The following is an 8,800-nucleotide window of genomic DNA, read 5'->3' on the forward strand; positions in this document are numbered from 1 at the left end:
AGCACCGATTACAGTCGCTATAGAAAACAGGACTGAGACAGGCCATGAGATTTTTTCAGGGGCCACAAGGCCAAATTTGGAAAATAGGGTGTCATGAGTTGCTACAGTATATTTAGGACACACAAAATATATAAATTTAATATTTCTAAATTAATCATTATTATGCTTCGAATATTCTGTTTATCATGGTTGAGTTTACTTTGAACATCACTCATTCCAAAATACACCCCGAAATTTTTGCAAACAGTGAAATATTAAATATTTTCTTCTCTCTCACTCACACACACACTCGTGTGACTGACTCACATGCTCTCTCTCTCTCTCTCTCTCTCTCTCTCTCTCTCTCTCTCTCTCTAAGGTAAGGATAAAGCAATAAGGCTCTCTAGTTGTCAATGAAATTCTTAAGGAGTAAACGATTCTGGTAGAGTGGTAAAAGGCTGAAGTATAACATGAACCTTGGCAAAAATCATCAAGTCTATCTATCTATCTATCTATCTATCTATCTATCTATCTATCTATCTATCTATCTATCTATCGAGAGAGAGAGAGAGAGAGAGAGAGAGAGAGAGAGAGAGAGAGAGAGAGAGAGAGAGAGAGAGAGAATGTTTATAAACATTGTTTCTTCAATAATAGATCCGTCTTTTAGTTTAGCATAGCCTTACAAGAATGACACTAACTTTAAGATCGACGACCAACGAGGTTGGTGAAAAATAACTTAATTTCCAATATATATATTAACAGTACCATAGTATATAAACATCGCCGACCACAGTCGCTTTATAAATCAGGACTTATACTTACAGTACCCGAGTATATAAATATCGCCGATCACAGTCGTTATAGAAAACTGAACTAATACTAACAGCACCATAGCATATAAACATTGCCGACCAAACTCTTTATAACAACAGTACAAATACTAACGGTACCATATTATATGAACATCGCCGATCACAGTCGCTATATAAAACAGGGCTAATACTAACAGTGCCATAGTATATAAGCATGGCGATCAAAGTTGCTATACAGAACAGGACTAATACTAACAATACCATAACATATAAACATCACCGATCACAGTCGCTATAGAAAACAGGACTAATATTGACAGTACCATAACATATAAACATCGCCGATCACACTCTCCATAAAAAAAAAAATATACGAAAAATACGACAAATTTGAGATACAAGGAACATTTCGAGCAAATTTTTTATCCGAGATACGAGAAAAATTTGAGATACGAGGCAGTTTCCTATGCGGCCGCCAGGTGGCCGAGTGTGAGAGAGGCTTCTCACCAGAACAGCATCGCGTAAAGTTATCTCTGAGCATCGACCGTAGTGTTTGCCTTTTTCATGTGTTTTTTTACGTTAATCAGTCCAGAATTATGTGAATAAGCAATGGGTCCAAAGGAAGTGAGTGCAAACAAGGGTAGTGAAAAGAAAAGCGTATGATGACAATCGAGATAAAGCATGAAATAATGGAAAAACATGAGTGGTGTAAGAGTGACTGGCCTGGCTCGCCAATATGAGAGGAGTACGTCAACAATATGTACCATCCTCAAGCAGAAGGATGCTATAAAGAGCACCAAGTCTTCCAAAGGAGTAACCATCCTTTCCAAGCTGCGTAGTGATATCCATGACGAGATGGAGAGGCTTCTTTTAATATGGATAAAGGAGAAACAGTTGGCGGGAGATACCGTGACCGAGACTATCATCTGTGAAAACGGCAGCAGAATCTACGATGATTTGAAAGGGAAGCAAGCAGCTGAGAGAGGGGAGACTTCGACGCCAGCGGAAACCTTCAAAGCCAGTCGTGGCTGGTTAGATAACTTAAAAAAATGGACTGCGATACACTTGGATGTGAGGCATGGGGAGGCAGCAAGTTCCGACTCGAAAGCCTCGGCGAACTTCGTCAAAACCTTTGCCTCTGTTATCGCACAAGAATGCTACATCCCCCAACAAGTGTTCAACTGCAATGAAACTGGCCTTTTCTGGAAGAAGATGCCCAGGAGGACATTTATCCCGGCAGAGGAGAAGAGACTACTGAGCCATAAACCCATGAAGGACCGGTTAACTCTAGCCTTGTGTGTCAATGCCAGCAGTGACTGTAAGGTCAAGCCACTGCTGGCATACCACTCAGAAAACCCACATGCTTTCAAGAGCCCAAGGATCTTGAAAGAAAAACTGCAAGTGATGTGGCGTGCTAATGCTAAGGCTTGTGTTACTCGGCATTTCTTCACAGAATGGGTTAAGCTGTGTTTTGATCTGGCAGTCAAAAAATATTTGGCTGAGAAAAACCTGCCAATTAAATGTCTCCTGGTCCTCGACAATGCCCCTGGTCACCCTCCTGGTTCTTGAAAACAACTAATATTAATAGTACCATAGTATATAAACATCACCGATCACAGTCGCTCTAGAAAACAGGACGAATACAAACAGTACCATAGTATATAAGCATCGCCGATCACAGTTGCTATATAAAACAGGACTAATCTTAACAATACCATAGTAAATAAACATCACCCAAATCACAGTCGCTCTAGAAAACAAGACTAATACTAACAGTACCATAGTATATAAACATCCCCGATCACAGATGCTCTAGAAAATAGAAATAATACTAACAGCACCATAGTTTATAAACATGGTTGATTACAGTACTATAGCTATCTAAAACCAAGCTAATACTAACAGGATCATAGTATACAAGCATCGAAGAAAGTAGACTGAGGTGGTACGGTCATGTCATGAGAAGAGATGAATAGTATATTGGGAGGAGAGTGATGGAAATGGAGGTACAGGGAACGAGAAGGAGAGGGAGACCAAAGCGAAGATGGGTGGACTGTATCAAGGATGACCTTCGATCAAAGGGATTAACCGGTGATGAGGTGTGGGACAGAAGTAGACGGAGAAAGCTGACCAGAAACATCGACCCCACAAAGAAGTGGGGAAAAGATGTAGACAAAGAAGAAGAAGAAGTATACAAGCATCGCCGATTATAGTCGCAAAAGAAAACAAGACTAATTCTAACCGTACCATATCATATAAACATAGCTGATCACAGTCGCTATATAAAATAAGACTAATACTATGAGTAACATGGTATATAAACATCGTCGATCACAGTCGCTATAGCAAACAGGACTAAATTAACAGTACCATAATATATAAACATTGCCGATCACAGTCGCATAGGGAAACATGACTAATACTAACAGTACCTTAGTATATACATATAGCCGATCACAGTTACTATAAAAAACAGGACTACTGTAATACTAACTGTACTATAATATATAAACACCACCGATCACAGTCGTGATAGAAAACTCGGCTAATTCTAATGGTACCACATTATATAAACATCGACGATAACAGTCGCTATAAAAAAACAGGACTAATATTAACAGTACCATAGTATAAAAGCATCGCCAATCACAGTCGCTACAGAAAACAAGACTAATTCTAACGGTACCATATTATATGAACATCGGCAATCACAGTCACTATAGAAAACAGGACTAATAAAAACAGTACCATGGTATATAAACATTGCCAATCACAGTCGCTAAAGAAAACTGGACTAATACTAACAGTATCATAGTAAATGAAAATCGTCAATCACAGTCGCTATAGAAAACAAGACTAATTTTAGCGGTAGCATATTATATAAACATTTGCTATAGATTACAGGACCAATACTAACAGTACTGTAGTATATAAAAATCTATCACAGTTGCTATAGAAAACAGGACTAATTCTTATGGTACACTACTATAAAAACATAGTTGATCACAGTCCCTATAGAAAACAGGATTAATACTAATATTACCATATTTTATAAACATGGCCGATCACAGTCTCTATATAAAACAGGACTAATATTAACAGTACCTTGGTATATAAACATTGCCGATCACAGTCACTACAAAAAACAAGACTAATGCTAACAGTAGCATAGTATATGAACACAGTAGCATAGTATATGAACATCGCTGATCACAGGTGCTATAGAAAACAAGACTAATTCTAACAGTACCATAGTATATAAAAAAGGCCGAACACTGGTCGCTACAGAAAAAAAAAAAAAAATATTCTAACGGTATCATATATAAACATCACCGATCACAGTCACTGTAGAAAAAAGGACTAATACTAATGGTGCCACATTATATAAATATCGCTGATCACAGTCGCTATAGAAAATAGGACTGTTACTAATGGTACCATATTATATAGACATATCCGATCACAGACGCTATAGAAAACGGAACTAATACCTACGATACCATAGTATATTAACATCGCCGATCACAGTCGCTATAGAAAACGGGACTAATACCTACAGTACGATACCATAGTATATTAACATCGCCGATCACAGTCGCTATAGAAAACAGGACTAACACTAACAGTATCATAGAATATAATAATTGCCGATCACAGTTGCTATAGTAAAGCAGACTAATTCTAACGGTACCATAGTATATTAACATCACCGATCAGAGGTGCTATAGAAAACAGGACTAATACTAATAGTACCATAGTATATAAACATCGTCAATCACAGTCGCTATAGAAAACAGTAATAATACTCACGATACCATAGTATATAAACATCGCCGATCATGGTTGCTGTAGAAAACTGACAAATACTAACTGTACCATGGTATATAAACATCGCAAATGACAGTCGCAAAAGTAAACAGGACTAATATTAACAGTACCATAGTATATAAACATCGATGACAGTCGCTATAGAAAACAGAACTAATACTGATACTAATATAGTACATAAACATCGCAGATCATGGTCGCCAAAGAAAACAGGGCTTGTAGGTGGGTATCTTTGGGCCACCCTGTCTTTTATGTGTGGCATTTTTTCAGGAATAACCAAGTGATGAAACGTCAATCCAACGATTGATGACCAGTAATTGGACCAATATATATATATATATATATATATATATATATATATATATATATATATATATATATATATATATATATATATATATATATATATATACATTAAATTGCAAATGCCATAAAACTTTGTATTATTTCATGGTTCCATTTCAATATCGATAACTTTAGCCTACATAATAACTGGAGACCTCGAGCCCCCTTTTCAAAAATTTATAGTGAATAAAGTCAACGGTCTGAGCAGCAAACCGTGATGAAGAGAAACTGTTTTATTTTTATAGATATTTGTTCATTGAATTTTGAATTAGGCTAACAGCTGAAAATGGTTCTTTATCGCCATCAACAAAAAACATAACATGTGATTGGTGAGGTACCCTTCCTAACATCCTCTTTTCTTTCCTCATTCATTTCGCACAACACAAACAAAACAAATGCACAATGGATTCGAGTGATGCTGGACATATTAATTTTGCCACCTGATTTATCAAACCGACTCATCACTCAGAAAGCAATCAGTTGATTTGCAACCATTTCAGTCTTCATGATAGTTTATTATGAATAGTTGGACCAGTTACCGAATGCAAATCTTCCCTGCAAATCATTTTTATTCCAATAAATTGGGGTGCCGTTACCTCAAATGGCTTGAATAATAAACTAAATCCTTAGAAAAATGACAATCGAGATTTTGCATGAAAAGTATTTCTGTATGTAGGAGCTCTGTTCGCATTCATTATGTTGTCATTAATTACGATTAGAAAAGAACGATAATACAGATTTGATTAGTAATCTGAAATTAACGATGTGAATTACGGTATATACAGAATTTTCTGGTAACAATAAATTAACTATGCCAATCCTAATACATAATCATTCAATAGCCCTATATACATGAAAGTAAATATCACAGGTCATTAATTATAACAATATGTTTATTCAAGTATCGTCAATGTCGATTAAAATGAGCTCGTAAAAGAAAAAAAAAAAAAAAAACGCCATGACAACCATTTCCTTTCATGAAGGATGAATTTGGACAGAAAGCTGCAAAAGGAGAATAGACAGTACCTCTTATTTCCTTGGAGAGTCAAGTCGAGCAAACTTAATATCAGCATCGGTTCTCTTAGGGCACAGAAAATGCAACAATCATATTTAGCCAAAATCTTTCCGTCGTCGCAGGGCTGGGGTCCTCAGAGTAAAAGAAGATAATATACTTTCCTCGACAAAAAAAAAAAAAAAAAAAAAAGAAACCTGCAAATGTTGGGTGCATTTTAGAGAGAGAGAGAGAGAGAGAGAGAGAGAGAGAGAGAGAGAGAGAGAGAGAGAGAGACTTAAAATTAACCTTGTTAATTCTCTTTTTATGCTCTAATTCGGATGACGAAATTGGAACATACAATCTTAGTTAACTTTGTAGTTAACCCAATTACGAGAATAATTGAAAGATAAAACACCCACCCATGCCCATGAGCATTATATCACACTTACGAATCTGAATTGCTCACCTTATTAACTCCTTTGTTAAAAAAACAATGCCATCTCATGAATTATAGGTTTGGACAGAGCATCTAGAGCGCTAGTCATCGACAGAAAACACTAACTTCACTAAACAACTTTTCAGACTGTCACTGTTGGTGGCAGACACACGAATGATCAGAGTTAGGGTAACCCGACTAAAGGTATAATTACCTTATGAGATATTTACCTTAAAACAGACGTATTGCCAAATATGACATTTTTTTTTATTGTACCGGCTTTTCAATTTTACACATATTATGATAATGATTTATCAACTTGCATAATAATAACACACACTGTATTTTGGCCATTGAAAGTAAAGTTAAACTATTTTAGATATTTTTTTAACTACGGAACAAGCTCAGATTACAGAGCATATAATCGTCTAGCAGCACTAGTTCTTTCCATATGGCATCGTAATTCTTTTATTATATGATATATATATATATATATATATATATATATATATATATATATATATATATATATATATATATATATATATATATATATATATATATATATCGGATGACTTGTATGAGGTAATAACATAAAATATAGTAACCCCAACCATCATCCTTTATACTAGAGGTCCATCATCAAGTTTTTACTAACGGTATAGTCTGCGTTATCATTATATAAAAACAACGAAATAAAGTTAGTTTTCTGATTTCTTATACCATACCATTAATTTCGTAGAGTCGTAGATTATATATGCTAAAGTTAGTTTTATACAAGAAAAAATCCTACAATTGATTTAAATATTTTACAGGACAACTGTGATGAAATTTAGGTTGTAACTGCAATGCACCAAAAGACTTCAGACCTCGTTGCTGTGACTGCTGTAAACTCAACGCCTGGTTACAGCGTTAATAGCCTCGATACCGTTGAGGCTTATGGCATCCGTAAGACTCAAAGATCGCTGCATAAGAAGGTGCACTGACGAGATACGAATAGAAGGTAAAGACGATGATGGCGATAGCGACAGTAAGAGGGGGACGTGGTCGATCGTTATAGTAGGGTTATTAAAGGGCTTGAGTTTAGTGGTCGTGACGACGGCTTTATTATTATAACAAGGCGTATACTACGACGACACTATCCGTATCAGCAGCCCTGTGATGGCCATAAGGCTGAAGCTTGGTTGATATTTAATGACTTTGGACGTCTTCTAAACTGCATACAAGGCCGTGGAGGAAATTCAGCGAGTACCTAAACGAGATAAGACAACATTGTCTCTTCTTCGCAACAATTCTATGTATCGATATTTAAATTGGAATATTTCATGCTGAATAACAGATAGATCAAATCTTCACAACTGCCAGAAAAAAAATGAAATCGCAGTCAAGCAATGTATTTGTATACCTTGGGGGTAGGACACTTGAAATAATCGTTTTTCCCTGTTGGAGCCCCTGAGCTTATAGCATCCTGCTTTTCCAACTAGGATTGTAGCTTAGCAAGTAATTATTATTAATAATAATAATAATAATAATAATAATAATAATAATAATAATAATAATAATAATAATAATAATAATAATACGGAGGCTTGTACATTAGAACAAATAAAGGTTGAACACAACGCACAATATATATATATATATATATATATATATATATATATATATATATATATATATATATATATATATATATATATATATATATATATATATATACATATATTGATAATTTCATTAATATCATTCATAATTTAGATTTTTCAAATAAATCCCAAACACATTTTGATATAATATTCGCTTATACCATTGGATCCATTAGGAAATTCCTCTTATCATAAGTATTTCTGCCTGACTAGGGATTCGACGCTTGGCTCCGAATAGAAATTAAAGTAACGCTAAGACTTTGACCACTCAGCTGTAAAAAGAGATAAGGGTTGATTCCGATCCAGTCATTCATATCTCTCTCTCTCTCTCTCTCTCTCTCTCTCTCTCTCTCTCTCTCTCTCTCTCTCTCTCTCATATATAATATATATATATATATATATATATATATATATATATATATATATATATATATATATATATATATATATATATATATATAAGTGTGTATGTATGTATGTGTGTTCATCAAACAAAACATATGAATGCAATATCTTATCAGTTTTTTTCTATTTATTATATTTGTCACTTGCAATATTCAAATTAAATCTGGAGGATCACTTTTTGAGCAATCTCTTTAAATGAAAATTAAGCGATAATTGACCCAACACGTATCAGTGTACAACACACAAGTTACAGACAGACAGATACACACACGTGTGTGTACATATATATATATATATATATATATATATATATATATATATATATATATATATATATATATATATACAGTATATA

At 34.7% G+C, this 8,800-nt stretch overlaps 1 protein-coding gene across 1 annotated transcript in view; it reads right to left on the reverse strand.

Annotated features, from left to right (window-relative positions):
* Nucleotides 1–6,558, reverse strand: part of LOC137620741 (KH domain-containing, RNA-binding, signal transduction-associated protein 2-like) — a 585,605-nt gene extending 579,047 nt beyond the window's left edge. Inside the window, exon 1 of the mRNA XM_068351118.1 lies at nt 6,425–6,558. The gene's annotated coding sequence lies outside the window, so the exon portion shown is untranslated. The remainder of the gene's footprint in view (nt 1–6,424) is intronic.
* Nucleotides 6,559–8,800: the final 2,242 nt, after the last annotated feature.

This window comes from Palaemon carinicauda, chromosome 27 (genome assembly GCF_036898095.1).
Source record: "Palaemon carinicauda isolate YSFRI2023 chromosome 27, ASM3689809v2, whole genome shotgun sequence".
NCBI lineage: Eukaryota > Metazoa > Arthropoda > Malacostraca > Decapoda > Palaemonidae > Palaemon > Palaemon carinicauda.